Raw genomic sequence first — 18975 nt, 5'->3', positions numbered from 1 at the left:
TTCGCATGTTGTTTGATCAAGGTAAGTGGTATGTGCCTGGATTATTAGAGAGCTACTTGGTATGTTTTGGGGTAACCAGTTCACTTTTGTTGCACATTGGTAAGAAGTTTTTGAGCTCGAAAGAACTCCTTGCAGAGATGAAGTGGATTCAGTCCATGCTCACTGTGCTTCATGTTTCGCAACTGCGGATGATTCTAGTCCTTATGTGGTGGAAATTTGAATGGTTTTATACAGGGTCAGTGAGTGTAGGGAATCTTAGTGAAAATAACATGGGGTTTCTGTCAGTTGGGGGCTCTGACATGTACTGGTGTTCTACAACCCATCTACCAGCTAAAATTGAAATTGCAATAAGTAAGCAACTGGTAGAAATTCTCATACCAAGGGAGAGTCCAAACTTTTGGCTATTATTCAAAGTATGTGGTATAGTGAAGTTGTTGGATCCGTAATGGAGACTGTTACATTTTGTGATCATTCAGAACTGCAGTCCAGAAGAAGCTATCTGAAATTGTCTGGAAATTAGTACTAGCAGACAGAAGAGAAACTTCTAAGATGGTCAATGCCGCAATTGAACAGCCTGTATCCAACCATCGAGGTGTATAGTATGGCAATTCATTTCTGTTTTGGCCTGGTGCTAAGAAAAACAAGATGGTGATGCTACAAAAGATAACAAAAGGAGCCACAATCGCTAACAGTTCATTCAGCAAGCCATATTTCTTAATCCACATCCTTGAGGACAAGGATGTTTTGAAGGGGTCAGTATTGTCATGTACCTAGCCAAGGAGGGGTATCCCATATCGTACCTGCTGCCAGCCTTTAGTATTAGTAGTAATTAATGAAGTTTATTAGCTTAATAATGTATTTAGGGGTTAATATCAGTTGTAAGGGTCGGTCTTGATGTAGCCATCTGGTGCCGTATTAGTCGCAGGATGTTATGGGAGGAAAACCTAACTATTTAAGTTACAGAGCCTGTAATGAAGGGATATGAAAATTATAATCAAAAGATCGTTTTATCGATTAAGGTTGTGTTCTTCGGAACCAATAGGCTTGATTCGTAAGAATTGAGATTTTATCAGTGTTTATGATCCAAATCATGTTATTGTACATCTAGGTACATAACATAATTCTAACCATCCCTTATGTATTCTTGTCGTGGTGTTTCCTAGCAAAAATCTACCAAAACGCCACGATAAGAAAATTCGAGTCAATTCTTCCCATACACACTGGTTGTCTTGGTTTTCCCTACTACTAATGTAGTTTACAAGAAAACTCAGTGGAATGTTGCATGCAGTAGATTCCCATACACCAACTTTTTCACGTGGACGGCCTTCCCTAGCCGTTTGCTTTGAAGCAGATGCTCTTGCATCCCGGTTTTCCTTCACACATCCCGGTTTTCCTTCACACATCCCAGTTTTCCTTCTCTAGCCGTGTTATCATATTCTAAATAATTTGTCTTCTTCAAGCCAGCAGGTATTCTTGGCAACATTCTTCCACCACCTATTGGAATACCAGTTAGCCTTACAAAATTTAAAGGCGTTATTCCTAATCCGAACTCCGGAAAATGAAATGACCTAGTTTTCTTCCACCATCTCTCCATAAATGCTACAACTAATTTACAATCGACACAAGATAAATCAAATTCAAACACCAAAGAAAAACCACACATTTGTAACACATCCAAGGCTTGAGGATTATTTGTCACCACTGTGTCATAATATTTCTTCACTTGAGACCAAATTGTTTTAAATTGCAAACACCTGTCAACTGATAAATTATCCTTACTTTTATGATTTACATCACCCTTCCTAAACAAAATTTCATTTGACGCCATTGCCATTGACTACAATGAAAACAAGCAGAACATATATTACTTACATCCTCCATCAATGATTATAAGGTTTTCATCTAAATTAGAAATTTTAAAAATTACCCAAACATTACATTGTAAATCAGTTACAATTCTTTCATCTATATCTAAATTGAAAAAAAATTACTCAAACATTAAAAATCAGTAACAATCCATTCATCTCAATCTAAATTGAAAAACAATAATTCCCAATTGTATATATTACTCTCATACTCCATAAAATTTTAAAACCCTAAGATACCAACAACAATTCTAAGTCAAATAAAATATAACATACATCAATTAACCATCAACATATTACTGAATACATAATCAATAGCAATCGATAGAAATACTACAATTTTTGGGTCTTTAGAATCAAATTAATTGAAAGCATATAATCACCATCCCATAATGCTAAAACCTCTCCAACGATTCATGTAATTTTTCACCAATCACTCACATTTAATCACTCAAATGGAAGAGTGAAAAGAATTTTGAAAAGATTCACTAATTGTCGATTGAGGAGGAGAAACCGAAGTGGTTGTCTCCCTAATATTATTAGGGCGAGGCAGCATCCATCACTTCAACACGTGTTGACTAGTCCAGCGATGATTGGGGACTCGCTTTCTAGGCGTTGATTGGGTCCTCGCCCACATCTAAATTATCTTCTTCACTGCTAGACTCAGGCCTCTCTCTCCAACGTGACGTGGCGTCACTGTACAACCGCTACCTTACCTCCTCAACTACACTCATGAGAACACGGTAAAGGTAAAGAAGTCACAGCCAGAGAAGAAAGTAAGTCACAGCAATCACATGCCAGGTTAGGATGAAATGTAGAATCATATGTATACAAGAAACAAGAATAATGTTCAGTGAGAGCATGGAAATGACCATTGACAAGACAAAGAAAGAACAGGTACCCCAACTCTTCCCTTAATTATATATAAGCACCGAAGTGACAATTGAGTGTTCTTATCAAAGGTGAGGAGTCTTTTCCGAGTGATAGGTATGGTGTTCCACGGTTCCACCTACCTTGATCCCACCAATACCATGACTCATCATCCCCCACTATATAAGTACTCCAAATCATGAAAATATATACGTAGTGAAGTTTCTCATTTCCGAAACCTGATTCAATTGGGGGCCACAAAAATTAAATGGTGGCCTGTACTAGAGGACAAAAATAGTTCACCCATTCTAATTTGGATCATCCTTATAAATTTTTTTTTTCTAAATGGCTGAAATGTCCCTAAATAATAAGTGATAATTTTATTTAATTAGAGTTTAATTCTTTCTTTTTTTCCAGATTTTTTTGTCTGCTATTTTTTGACTGATTTTTTTTTGCCCAGATTTGTATGAAAAGTCGTCATGGTATAAAAAAACTTCAGTGACGACCCTAAACAGTCGTTAATGTTTCGACTGCTTCATTGACGACTCTAAACTGTCGAAGATTCATTAATGACAGAAATGTACGACAGTTTTGAGTCGTTATAAACATAATCAATTCCCTGACGATCCTTTGGAAGAGTCGTTCTTGTTTTGATTACGTGTATGACGACTGTAAACAGTCGTTAATGTTTTAGAAGTGTTGTTAATCTCTTAGAAGAGTCGTTATCTTCGTCGTTAATGGCAGAAATGTACGACAATTTAGAGTCGTCATGGTATTGAAATTTTTTCAGTGACGACTCTAAACTGTCGTTAATGTCTATGAAGGGTCGTTAGTTAGGTTCATTGTTTGAAAAAAAAGAATATTAACCAAGGATAAAACAGTATATTCACCATCGGATTAATACGCCCCTGAAAATTTTGGGGCACAAATAAAATGTCATGGGCCCCATTTAATATTTATGATCCCCAATTAAATTAGGTTCCGAAAACGATCGGTGGTCGCACTTTATTGTGTAAAGCGACCATTAGTACTACGCAGACATCCCAAGCGATCTGTCTATCATGTAATCAGTTTTCTATCTGACCGTTGCACCTTCAGTGCAGGTTGCTACCAGTGATTTTCTTTTCTTCACCCGTGACCTATCACTAAAGAACAAAAAAGATGATCCCTGTAAAGATCCTTAAGCACGTCAACGTTATTAGACCAGTCAAAAGACGAATCGGCCGATAATAACTCGATTAGTTTAATATGAACGTTAATTAATAGAAATTAATCTAACAACGATTTAGATACGAAATTAGTATCACTCGATAGATCTCAAAAGAATTATGCGAAATGAACAACAAAAACTCGCAAATCGGATACCGGACGAAAAAGATATCGCACGTTGAAGTTGGAGCCGTAAAATGTTTGACTTCGATCGTTTATCAAACCTTAACCTTTTGACTTAACTTGGCCGGACCTGTGAACTTTAATGGACCAATGTTTAGAAAACGGTAAGCCATTAATGGAATAGGAGGGTTAGTAATAATAAGTGGTGTAAAGAGAGTGTAAAATTATCTTATAATAATACATAAAAACTAATTAATTAGAACTGGGTTTAAGTTGATCTTGTATGATTTCTAAGCTGCTGCTGCTGTTATAAAAGAAAGGAAGTCATGACTCATCTTTTGGTAGCTGGTGTTTGGTGCGACACTTAACGAGAGAGTTGCACATCAAATGAAGAAAATACAAAATGAAGATATATAGAAAGTTTTAGGGAGAGAAGTGTGGTAGTGGTAGTAGTATACCTTTAACGGGAATTTAAAAAGGGTTGATGATTAAAGTTTATCTCTGGAAACAAAAAGGATTGACTAGTGAGTGAGTGTAGGTAATCAGAGAGTTTCATTGGGTGAAATAGTTGATAAGGATAATAGTAACTGATGGAGATATAAGAAGAAAAGTTTTTAATGGGAAGCTTACGTTGACGATGATTGACGATGGAACCATATATATAATCAAGTAAGTCTATATTAACAACGATCAATTCAAAGGACGAACCAGTGAATGGAGAATCTCCAGGTAAGCAGGGCTTGTCATCAAAAGAGGTGGGAATCAATAACGAACTCTCTTGTATTCACTATTGTTTTACAAATAAATCTTGGTGTTGTGAAATTCATGCATATCATTGTGTGCTTTGTGTGGTGTGATATGTGTGCCGACACAATATCAGTATTCTAATGAGTGTGGTTAGCATGAATATTAACTAATGAGTGTGGTTAGCACGAATATTATTCTTCCTTATATCCAGTATTCTAATGAGTGTGGTTAGTACGAATATTACCTAATGAGTGTGGTTAGCACGAATATTACTCTTCCCTTATGTGCGGCAACACACATCTCATACGTGGATGCTTACTGTTATTTATGAATGTCTATGAAGAAGTTTCTACTTTATGTTTCATTTTTTTTCCTTGTATTATCGATTTTCGATAAAACCTGCATTGTCTTTGAATCATATTAATGATTACTTGAAAGCTAGTTGTTATTCCTGCAGGGCACCCCTTTTAGGGATGATGTGCTCACGCATTCCCATTTTCAGTTTTAGAGACAGATCAAGATGTACATGTGACGATGAAAGCCTCGAAAAATTATTTACGTTAGTTGGTTAACTTCCGCTATGTTTATTATGTTGTGTATTCTGTTTGTAAACCAGATGACTATTGTATATGTATCATTCGAGAGAAGTTCTTGTATGTATATTCTGAGTGGGGCTAGTTTTGGGTTAAGTCTTTGTAGCAGATTTCTTAATTGAATGTTTAAGTAAATGATTTAGATTTCGTAGTGCCTCTTTATTTAGTTAATCTCTTGGATTAGTCAACTGCTAGCTTTGGGAGCGCTACAATCCCTTAGCCAATTATTTTTCTTGATTGCTTGCTTTTGATTAATTAATGTTAATTTGGGCGATTAATAGATGTGCTCCTAATTAATTAATGTTAATTTGGTTGATTAATAGATATTAATTAATGTTAACAGATGTTAATTTGGTTGACTAATATAATTTGGCCAATTCTGGGTTGATGTTCTTCATTCACCTAGAACACCAACGATTGATGGATATTAGACATTCTGTTAGAATTGGTGGTTGTGGATGCAAATATGGATGATGGTGTTATTTCTTTGAAAACACATATACGGAATCGACATATTGATCTTATACGGCGATTGTTCTGGAAAAAGCATTTAGAAAATATGTCATTTGGCCAGTGCTACAATCAGCCACTAATCGAGCTTGTAACTACCGATTCTGGGCTGGATATCGGTTATGTTGTTCACTGTAGAGATAAGAAACCCGTCTTGAGGCATACAAAATACTTACCCTAATTAGTGTAGGTTGATAAGGGGTGTCTAAAGCTAGTTAAATTACTTAGATAACCTTGATTAATTTATCTAGTTACTTACTTATTTTGATTTTTTTTTTTTACTTTTTTACTTTTTTTTTTTAAAGTTTTTTTCTTAATTAATTTTCTTGTATTCTCTTCTTTTTTTTTTTGCTTTAAACGACGTTAAATTATTTTTAAACTTCCATTTAATTAAAACAATTCTAAATTATTATCATTATTTTTTTTTAGTTTTTTCTTAAGGTTTTATCTTTTATGGGAGTTACAGAGTGAAGTTCGGCTTACAATTGAAACAAATTATCAGCGGAATTGCCCATTATTCTTCATTCTGAAAGTGCTGATGAACAGTTCGGCTGACAATAAAACACGAAAATATTAGTCGAACTTCATTTTATGAAGAACAATGCTAAGTTCGACTGTCCTATCTTTTGGCTCGAGTCTGCCGAACATAGGTTCGACAGTTGAAGAGTGAAGTTCAGATGATAAGATATCAGCCGAACCTAGGTATGTTTTGAAAAAAATTAGGTTCTGCTGGCAAGTTATCTGCCGAACCTGAGTCTAGGTTTAAAAATATAGAAAATATTTAAAAAATTTAAACTTTTTTTCGAAAAAAATAAAAAAATAAAAAATATAATTTAAAAAATATAAATGATAAGGGGATTACTGTCATTATTAAATATGGTGGATAAGAGGTTAATGGTTTTACTACCTAGTGACTCTATTTTATCCTTATTTGATATGCCTAAAAAAATATGGGTATGCCTCAAAACATACCAACGCTTGGTGTATTCAACTGAGCAATGATATAACAATCCCCAAACAAGGGGAGCCCAACCTCATCTCCTCTCACACTTTTCACAAAATCTCTGACGTATTTCTTGCCTTTTCACGTGACTCATCATAGTTAGTTCATAAATCAGAGAATATTTCTCTATCTTGGCCAATGTCGGCTATAGATAATATTTATCTCGTAGCACATCATCATGAAGGCTGACTTAGCCATACACAAATGGGAGGATATCAATAGGGTTTTGGTCTGTCAGTCTACGACACGTGTGAGAAATAACCTGGGGTATTTCTCACCATGGAAGACAGTAAATACGGTGGAATAAGAGATAAACTCAGCTTAGTTTATCTCTATATATTCCTGAAGAGGGGGGAGAAGTGCTATGCACAGCAAGCAATCGCTATTTTCACCAATATGAGATTAGAAAATTCAGCTATAAATAAGTTCTCCGTTTCTCCAAGCTAACACATAACTTTCTCATAACCTCTCAGAGTAACTCTTTTATACAAAAATGCATCACGACGGAACGGGACGAAACTCCACGACACCAAATTAAAAATATGCACGACCGGGTGAGGGGAAGCCACATCATACCACACCAAAAATATGGTTAAAAGAAAAAAAAATGATGGTGGATAGTTTTATGGTCCGCCTGTGTAACACGGACATAAAATCTAGTTCTTATTATTATTGGATAAAGTATTATTACAGGGAACTAGTTGGAAGCATAACAAACTAGGATCCGACGGTGTATTACTACATTAGTTGAACAGGTTGCCGTGCTAGCTTACCAACGAGCCTCATGAGGAACCAGCCAAAGAAGCCGAAGCAGATAGGAGGGCAGATTATGTCGTAAGGAGGCAAGCTAACTCTACCTTTCATGTCAAACAATATTGTGCCATTGGGGATTCAAACCTGGAACCTCCTAAACGCATAAAACCTTTAAGAAACGGACATCACCGTATGAGCTAGCTACCCGTTTTTTATTGGATAAGAGTATTATTATTATTATTAGATTCTCGAAATATTTTATCACCCATTCTATGTGGGGATACCAAAAATCCAATACTCCATCTCATAATATATTATCACCCATTTTGGGTGGGGATACCAAAAATCCAATACTCCAAACTCCTGGGTTCAATGGTTTGTCGAATGAAACTGCGGGCGGTGAACAATGACTAGTGACAGATGGATATAAATTAGAGTAATGTCAACTTGTAATAATATATTGATACAGTTTGACAAAGATATCCAATACTCCGAGTCATCAAGCTCTACTTTTAAGCTAATATACAAACAAAACCCTAATTTTCTACCAGGAAAAAGAAAAGAAAAATCCATAATTACGTGAGCAATTTGAAATTTAATAGTTGTTGGAGGCATATGGACCATCCTAGTGTTTCGTGGGGACGAACTCGGCCATTCTATCTTTTCATTATTGTATCTTTTTTGTGTAGTTTCTTTTTGTAAGTACAGAGAAATGACAAGTGAGTGATCTTATCAAAGTGCACTGGATGGCTGAATGCTTTACTGGGTTAACCCCACACTCTTAACTAGAAAGTTGTTTTAAGGCATATAAGATAATTTTCTCATGTAGGGAGAGATTATTGTAGGTACACATTTCATATTCCGCCACGTGTCCACAAAGACACACGTGGAGGACATGTGGTTAAGGGCATTAAGATATGATATCACGCGTGAACAACCAAGAGTCACTTTATCATATCCCTAGAAAGATCTAAGATCTACGGCTGGGGATAGTCAGACTGACGCAGACAAGACAGGGGCAGAGAATAGCTGTCTACCGCGGACAAACATCTCAACTACCCACATTAAATACCCTCAAACAACATACGTGTCAGTCATCCTGTATTGGAAGCGCAGATAATACTGCGTATCCAGACAGAACACGCAGATGCAGCCGAGAACACGAAGACTTCTGCGTGAGTGGCACAAAACACAAGAGGATAAGGTTATAACGGGCTTCAGAAGTGGACCCCACGTAACCTCCCTATAAATACCCCTCTCTCCCAAGTGAAGAGGGAGGCCGAAAAACATTGAGAGGAGAATAGGAGAGAGACAAAGAGATAGAGAAAGTGTAAGTGAAGTTCCTCCTGCTACGCAGACTTATATTGGTCTCAAAGTCATTCGACTATTTCTGTAACCTTCGTACATATAATAAAAAACCCAAACCCGTAGACAGAGATCTGAGTGATGAATCATATAAGTTAATCGTTTCATCTATATTCATGCATTTACACTTCATATGTTCAATTCGATACTTATGGTATATCATGTTCGTACATTTATATTTCATCCACTATTTATCTTATTGTATGAGCCAAGAACAATGATTGTAGTTGATGAGACGAGGAAGAGTATTAGAACTCTGAGTCAAGGATTCGACATAACCTATCCATTCCCCTCAAGCGCAGCTTATTTACTGTATTGTCATGAGTCTGCGCGCATTATTTGTGAATACTCAGATGACACCAGATCTTTGTGTTCACAATCTGGCGCTAGAAACAGGGATCTTCATCCCGGTAAAAGATTTATCTTCTCCTGTGACTTGTTTCAGGCTTCGTTTTCTGAAAATAACGATGTATGGAACACTACGGTTTTTTCCGTTCATGATTTCAAAAACCAAAATTTTAACAGATCCGCGTTTATCTAAGTAGATCTGATTCTTCATGCATTTTCTAAGTTTTCACGTCTTTGAAAATCAAAATTATGAACAGATCCGCGTTTATCTAAGTAGATCTGATTCTTCATGCATTTTCTAAGTTTTCACGTCTTTGAAAATCAAAATTATGAACAGATCCGCGTTTATCTAAGTAGATCTGATTCTTCATGCATTTTCTAAGTTTTAGGTCTTTGAAAATCAAAACTTCGAACAGATCTGCGGTCATCTACACAGATGGACGCCTTAAGTATTTTCAAGATTTTACACCTTTGAGGACTCAAAACGCTAATAGATATCACGTGGGGCCCATTGTCTTCGTGATTTTTTCTCTCTCTTTCAGGAAAATATTAAAAGAGAGAGAAGCAAAGATGTCGGGAAGGCAAAGCTCTTCAAAAGAGATGCCAAGGACAACCCCAGTGGTAACTAGGAGTAAGCAGAGAGGTGAAAAGCTAAAGGCAGCGGATAGGGCGCAGGAATGCAGAAAGCATGGCCCCCATCAATGCCAACATCATCGCAGCAAACGCAGTAAATGCCGCGGCAGCCAAAGCAGGAGCTTCAAGAGCTGGCGGATCCAAAGTTGGAGCTCCCAGAGTAACCAATGCTCAACTACAGGAACATCAGGAAGTCGTGGCAGAGTCAGGAATACAACAACCCCTCTATGGGATGCCCTTAACCAACGAACAGAACATACCCTTTCCAGCCAAGCAACCGCTTCTAATAGCAGGCCAACCCTCACAACAACCGTCGAGGTCCCAAGGTGCAGTTAGACCCACCAGAACCAGTAATACAGATCGTGGATGAGGAACAAACCATAGCCGCTGATGAGCAATGCGGGCAGGAACACCAAATCAAGGGTCAAATCATTCCGACTCAGATGATGGCCGAGCTGACAGAATTAAGGAAGAACCAGAAGGCATACGCAGATGCTGTGGCGATATTAGCACAAGAGAACCAAACACTAAAGGAAAGAATCATTCATAGCGCAGAAGTAGAAAACCAACGCGACGAAGCCAACTCCAAGGCTGTAGCACCTAATCAAGATAGAAGAATGGTGATCGCAAACAACCCACTTCCATTGAATCGAAGAGGAGCAAGGAGCCGCCAAAGATCAGACCCTGATTACAATCCCTAGAACTCGGACTACTACGACGGTACCACCTTCCCACGAGAAAGGCAATGGAAAGTCTACGTGCTGAGATGCTGGAAGAAATCAAGGATCTAAAGACTAGGCAGGGAGGCGGAAGGCTAGAGCAAGTGATGAAGGAAGAAAACACTACCCCGCTGACACCACACTTGGCCAGGGCTTCCATACCGCAGAAGTGTTCGGTTCCTGCTTTCGATTGCTATGACGGATCAACTGATCCTGCAGCTCATCTTCGATATTATAATCGAATGATGGCCCGTTGGGATAACGAAGACTCCATACTGTGCAGATACTTCCCATCAAGTTTAAAAGGGTCCGCGTTGTCATGGTTTGATAACTTGCCATCAAACTCCATCGACTCCTACGACCAACTCACAGAAAAATTTCTAGCAACATACATGTACAACAAGGTTGTCAATACCGGCATGGACAAACTATTCTCACTGGAGATGAAATACAAAGAGACCATCAGAGAATATACTAATAGATGGCACAAGATTTCCAAGCTATTGGCAACGTAGATCCCGTGGTTAGTATCAACTGCTACAAATGGGGGATGGACAGGATGAGTCCTTTATTTGTCGAGATCCACGGAACCATCCCTACCACCGAAGGAGATCTCCGGATAATCATAGAAAAGCATGCAAGGTTAGAAGAAATTCAGCGTGAAAATCCCAGAGCTCATACTCAACGTCCCACACGCACAAATTCCGTGGATCAAGCCAGCGGGTCCAAAAGAGGAATCACAGAAGAACGTCCCAACGAAGAAAGGAAAGAACGAAGGGATGATAGACGAAGAGGTGATCGAAAATTTGAAGATCAAATCTATACCAAGCTGAATACCAGTTATTCGCGCATCCTGAGAGAGATCAAAGGGAGGGAGAACTTCGATTGGCCATGGTCCAAGGGAAAGCAGCCTCCTAGATCAGAAAAATCCAAGGAATACTGTGAATACCACTGTTTCAACGGTCATCAAACAAAAAGTGCAAAAATCTCAAGATAATGATTCAAAAACTAATCGACGCAGGAGACCTGAAGCAAATATACAGAAGATTGATAACGAAGATAGAACCAAGAGAGGCAAGCAGGTTCAATTACCAGAAGGCAACCGCACCCTCAACACGATTTCATGTTCAGAGATTCAAGGACCATCCCTAACCGCCCAGATTGGGAAGAGATTGAGAAAACAATTCGAAGATTATTGTGAGCTTTATAAGATCGATGGGAAAGAGGTAAACGAGCACGAACAATGGATGGACGCGCCCATGACTTTCGATGCAGACGATGTGGAAGAAGACATGGAAGACCATAATGATCCTCTAGTCCTCACACTCCCAATAGCAGGGTGCAATGTCAAGAAAATTCTCATCGATGGAGGAAGCTCAGTCAACGTCCTGTTCTATGACACGTTCAAACGTATGGAACTCAACGACGAGCAACTGCTGTCATCTTACTACACCATCTACGGATTCAACGGCGCAGCTACAAAGCCCCTAGGGGACATTGTCTTACAAGTAGACGCAGGGCCCATGAAAGTGGACACTCGATTCAGCGTCGTAGATGCACCTTCACCTTACAATGCCATCATCGGAAGAAGATGGGTTCACAAGCTCAAGGGAGTAGCGCAACCTACCATCAATATCTCAGATTCCCAACACCCAGGGAGTCATGGAAATTAAAGGAGACCAAGTAACTGCGCGGGAATGTCAGACCTTACAGAATCAGATCAATAATGAGCGGGAAGAAAAGCACCAGTCCCGAAGAGCCAAAAATAAAGGAGATAACCATAGATACATATCTGGAAGAAATCTCCGGAAAAAGCCTTCTGAACGTAAGCACCACTGGCAGCGCAGAAGCAAGCACCTCCGCGACAAAAGAAGACGGAGAGCCCACCAAATAGCAATCAAAGAATGTTCCTCTCTTGGGGGAACCAAAACCCACGTTTACACCTGTCGAAGCAGCTAAAGAAGTCAACATAGGTACTGAGGGAAACCCGAAGATTATCAGAATAGGCACCTTGATGGATGAAGAAAGAGAAGTCGCGCTAATCAAACTTCTAAAGGAATACGCGGACATCTTTGCTTGGAAATTGGGGGACATGCCGGGAATTGACCCAAAGTTAGTTCATCACGAACTTCGAATAAAACCAGGTACCCCCCCCCCCCTTTTAGGCAGAAGGTGCGCAAAGTAGCTCCAGAATACCATCGAGCAGTTGAAGTGGAACTCCGCAAACTACTGGACGCAGGATTCATCAAAGAAGTTAAGTACCCAACATGGATCTCTAACATGGTCATCGTACCGAAGAAAAATGGCGGAGTAAGGATATGCATCGACTTCACCAACCTCAATAAGGCTTGCCCTAAAGATAGCTATCCACTGCCAAGCATTGACCAACTTGTCGAGGCAGTGAAGGATACGAAGAAATGTCATTCATGGATGGATACTCTGGATACAATCAATTATTCCTAGCAGAAGAAGATCAGCAACATACACATTCTATACACCACACGCCTCTATTGCTATGTAAGAATGCCCTTTGGACTGCGAAACGCAGGGGCAACCTACCAAAGAATGGTGGATGCAATTTTCAAACCATGGATTGGAAGTACGCTGGAAGTATATGTGGATGATATGCTCGTTAAAAGCAAGCTGCGCAAAGATCATCACCAAGACCTAAAAGATATTTTCCAAGCAATGAGAGTGCACAACATGAAGGTAAACCCAGAGAAGTGCACTTTTGGTGTCACTTCCGGAAAGTTCCTCGGATATTTGGTGACGAAGAGGGGCATTGAAGTCGATCCCGCTAAAATTGAAGCCATCGTAAGAATGCCATCCCCAAAGAATTTAAAAGAGGTTCAGAAACTCAATGGTTCGCTGGCTGCGCTGGGGAGGTTCATATCCAGGTCCTCGGATAGATGTAAGCACTTTTTTAACATTCTCAAAAAAGGAAGCAAATTCGAATGGACGGCAGAGTGCGAGGAAGCTTTTCGAAATATCAAAGAATACCTGGCTGAGATCCCTATATTACAAAAACCAGACCCTGATGAAGTGTTGGCACTATACATAGCACAACAGAAGATGCAGTCAGCGCAGTATTGGTTAAAACCAACACGAAGATAGCAGCCCATCTATTACATCAGCAAGACTCTGAACGCAGCAGAAAGGAACTACACGAAGATCGAGCAGCTCATCTTGGCATTAGTATGGGCAACCCTGAAACTCAGAACTTACTTTTTGACTCACTACGTCCGCGTCCCATGCAAAGCTCCGCTAGAAGCAGTCCTTAAAAACGCAGGAAAGTAGGCAGAATTGCAAAATGGAATACTCACCTAGATCAATTCAATATCATCCATGAGCTACAACACTCTCAGAAGTCACAAGTATTAGCAGATTTCCTAGCAGACTTACCATTGGATAACTGCGAAGAAGTCATCATCGAAGGACGAAAGGCAGCAGGACTACCAGAAATGGACGAAGGTAAAGACCCTATAGACATCTTGGAACCAAAAAATCCTAGGCAATGGGAAGTCTTCGTAGATGGGTCGAAAAATAAAGAAGGGGCGGGGATAGGCATCGTAATCACCACCCCAACAGGAGACAGGATCATACATGCTTTCAGGTTAGAATTCAAGGGGCATACCAACAACATAGTTGAATATGAAGCAGTGGTGCATGCCCTTCAGTTGATAATAGAAATGGGCATAACTGACGTGCGTCTGACAAGCGATTCACAGCTGGTCATCCGACAAATAGGGTTGCAATATAATGTTTATGACAGAACATTGTCAGCATACATGGAATTGGTGCAAACACTGGCATCACAAATCCAAACATCAAATTCCGACACCTGGCAAGGAAGGAACTCAGGCACGCGGATGCCCTGGCCTACATATCATCGATGCTCAGAAACGAGGACGTCAAAGCAATCAAAGTAACCAGGATTTACGAGCCTTCAATTGATATTCAAGAACTCTGCGCTGCACAGCAGAGGAAACGCAGAGAAGAAGATATTGCAGATGATGACGTGGGAGAATTCATCGCGGATGATTTCCAAGAAGACGACATCATGGCTAAGGCAGATCAAGATGAAGACTTCAGCAAAGAAGAAGATTGGAGATCTGAGATTCATCTTTTCCTAAAAGAAGAATACTACCCTCGGATCTAAAGCAAGCCAGAAAAATACAGTCAAAGGCAGGAAGATATGATCTGAGAAAAGAAATTTTGTACAAAAAATCTTTTCTCGGACCATTATTACGTTGCCTATCCAGATCCGAAGGACATTTGATTTTGAAAGACATACACCGCGGCGACGCAGGCAATCACAGCGGAATGAGATCCCTAGCAGATAAGGCGAAAACTCAAGGATATTACTGGCCAACAATGATACGAGACGCTGCAAGAATGTCACGAAGATGCGAAGAATGCCAGCGTTTCGCCAAAAAAATCCACGCACCCGCAACAATGTTGAACCCAGTAGACACCTTGGCCATTCTCAAAATGGGGCATAGACATCGTGGGTCCCCTAATCGAAGGATCAGGGAAGAGAAGATTTTTGATAGTGGCCACGGACTATTTCAGCAAATGGGTAGAGGCTAAAGCCCTGGCAAGGATCCGAGACGCAGATGTCTTCACATTCATTTTCAAAACATCATTTGCAGGTTTGGCATACCAGCTGAGATTGTATCTGACAATGGCAAGCAATTCCAGGGAAAAAACATCGACTTACTCTTCGATACTTTCAAAATTCGAAAGAACAAGTCAACACCAATTTACCCTCAAAGCAATGGTCAGGCAGAAGCCACAAACAAAACCCTCGCACTCATCCTCAAAAAGCAGTTGGACGAATACAAGAAGCGTTGGTGTGAGCAACTACACAACGTTTTGTGGGCTTATAGGACAACTCGAAGATCAGCCACGGGAGAATCCCCATTCTTACTCACCTATGGAGCCGAAGCTATTATCCCAACAGAAATAATCATGCCAACTACGAAGACTGAAGCATGGGAGAAGAACCTCACAGCGGACATGATGTTGGAAAGGTTGGATGATCTAGAAGAGAGGAGGGAGGCAGCACTACAAAAAATGGAAAACTATCAAAGGAAACTAGCAAGGGAGTATAATAAGAGGGTTAAGCTTAGAAATTTCGTAGAAGGGCAGTATGTGCTGAGGACCATTCCCCAATACCAACGAGAAAAAAAGTGGGGCAAATTAGCACCAACATGGGGGGGACCCTTCGTCATACATGATGTTGCAGGAAATGGGTCTTATTATCTGCGCAACCTAAAAGGGGAGATCCTCAAACACCCATGGAATGCAAAATATCTCAAGCCATACTACCCGTAGAGGGCAACGCAGACCTGCATCTGCGTGAAGAGCGCCAGAAGAAGAAAACGACGCTTGCGATCGACATGTTTCTATCTCTGAGAGAGGAATAGCAAACCTCAACCTATCAATCAAGCAAACTTTTGGCAAAAAATAGTCACAATACATGGAGCAACATAGTAACAAGACGACTGCGTGTAAATAAACACCTCACGAGAACCCTACACCTGTAAATAAGCCTCCGCGTCAATACTTCATCCTCCTGTTTTTACTATTTACTACCTCAGAGGTTCCATCAATGGAATTCTTCTAAATGTAACTCAACAAACTGAATAGACACTTTAACCCTCTTTCACCCGTGGACGTAGACACTCTGCTGTCGAACCACGTAAACACTGTGTTAATTGTTGTTCTTTACTTGGGGAAAGTAGTCACCTACAATCTCTCGGGACTCCCCTATCAGCGTCTATAAGTGTAGGACCATGGGGAAGGCATCCAGCAGAAAGAGATACCCAACCAATCTTATGGCAGCGGGTTGACGGAATGAACGTACATTCCAAACAACTCATATCCTAGAACTGCCCCGACCCCCACCGTCTGGGAATCCTCTGGCCCAGGATTAGCCAGGGGTGACAGGTCTCAAGACGTTCACGAAGATACACATATCTTCGGGTTCGCACTCAAACACTTCGCTATCCTGATTACATTCAGTTATATTCCAAATTAACCATAACAATATTAAAAAAAAAGTCGGACAACACAGATAAAATTAAAACAATGATCAATTCATTAAAAGTTGATTACAGGCTTGGCAATGATACGCGGAAACAAGAAAATACAAAAGGAATCTCACGAAGCCTCATAATCAACAAAGATCAACTCTCTACAAAAATCTACTTGGATGGTTCAACCCCACCAGCAGGTTTAGCAATCTTCCCCTTCTGCGTTGAAGGTACGCTCCCACCCGAGGAAGGCCCTGAAGAACCAGATGTAGGGGGGGGGTTTCTCACGGCGCGGATAGCTCTTGATAAGGCCATGCTCGGTCTTAAGATCATACTCGATGCTATCCAGAATTTTGTTAGTCTCTTCCACTAGTTGACACCGAGCCTTGTACGCAATAACAGTATTCATCATCTCAGCCTTTGACAACAACGAGGAAAGGCGACTCACTTCCTTCGAAGCGGCTTGGGAAGCCTCGTCCCTTGCTGTAGCTAAACCTTTGTGATAATTAATCTGGCTTTCCTGATGCACTAATTGAGATTGAGCCTCCGCAAGCTCTTCATTTGCAGTGCGAAGCTGTCCCTGGAGCTCTGCAAGGAAAAGAAAAATGCAGATGGTTAGGTCCAGGAAATTACAGAATCACACTCGATAATATAAGCATATACCTTCGACTCTCGCCGAAGCTATTTCATATTCGTTAACAACAGCATCACGGGCTTCATCAAGAAAATCATACTCATCTGACAACTTCTTATAATCCGCTTGAAGGGTTGAAAGGGCGTACTGACTCGCATCTAATTCTACCTGTTTCATTGAATCCAAGTGACGAAGATGGTTGACCTCATTGTTTAAACCCTCCAGACCCTTGTTGAGCCGATACATATTTACTTCAAGATTTCTCTCAGACTCAGCTTGGCGTACCACATCAGCCCTAGACGCAGCTAAAGCTTTGCTAAGAGCACCAGCCTCAGCCCTAGCGTCATCTCTCTCCCTAGCAAGACGCTGAATGTAATCTTTAACATCAGAAGACTGAGAAGAACGAGCTTGACGCAATTCTTCTTCCAAGAGATTGATTTTAGCTTCCAATGATGAGACCTGTTCTCGGGATTCACGAAGATTATCACGCGTCCACAACAACGTTCCATTAAACAAACGACGATCATTGTTATATTTGTTCTGCATATCAATCATTTGGACTCGTCTGACCCGCCACTCCTCTGCCAGAGCATTATGTTCATCGGCACGAGCATTCCACTTATCAGCCTCGCTCTTTATCTTCTCTACCAACTCTGCGATGCGAGATTTCTGACGCTGCCGCTCTTTCCGAAGCCATACTAACTCAGGAACTCCACCCACTGAAGATAGGGTGGGGGAGGGAGACTCAGACAGAACACTAATTACAGTAAAGGACAACAGCAAGGAAGAGAACAGATAATCAAACCTGTAACAGCCGAAGAATTCTTCTTGGCCTCCTCCAACTCACTACGAGCCATAGCAAGATCCAAGCGAAGCTTCTCCTCTCCTTGCCTTGTTGCTCCTTAGCCTTGAGGAGACTCTTCAACTCACATATCTCCCTATCCCTATCAGCAATGACAGTCTCAGCCGCAGTAAGCTCCTCTTCCCGAAGACGAAGCTTAGCCTCCAACTTAAGGGATTTGGCCTTAAAAAACTGGTACAACATGTGATTGCAATGCTCACTCCTCATCATCTGCGAATCAGAAGATTAGAACACCCTGACTCTAAAAATTGCTAAAAATTGATACAAGGCAAAATGATAAGAGAACTCACCTCTAACATCCTGTTGGGGAAATCCATACTGATACCCATCAGCCAACGCCATCATATCAGCAACAGTCGAGGGAGCGTTGACTACTAGAGCAACCTCCAAGGCCCGAAGATTCTTATCCCACGCTTCTGCAACCTGGTCCTCGGGAGACAATTACATCATCTTACGGGTATAGGCATTAGATTTCTTCTCACCCTCCACCACAGGAGCTGGATTGGATACGAACATAAAGTTCTTCTTTTTAAACCAAGCTAAGATGGCATCATCATCCTCAAGGATCAGTGACTGAGGAAAATCATCTCCAGAAGACCCAACTGAGACCTTACCCATGTCCGTGAATTTAGCACCCGAAGAGTTCGAGGCTACTCCCGCATCCAAATCTGGAAGGTCTCTAGCACCGCTCCCCTCTGGAACA

The sequence above is a fragment of the Papaver somniferum genome, chromosome 4, assembly GCF_003573695.1.
Source record: "Papaver somniferum cultivar HN1 chromosome 4, ASM357369v1, whole genome shotgun sequence".
Lineage (NCBI taxonomy): Eukaryota > Viridiplantae > Streptophyta > Magnoliopsida > Ranunculales > Papaveraceae > Papaver > Papaver somniferum.
Note: the sequence above shows the minus strand (reverse complement) of the source record.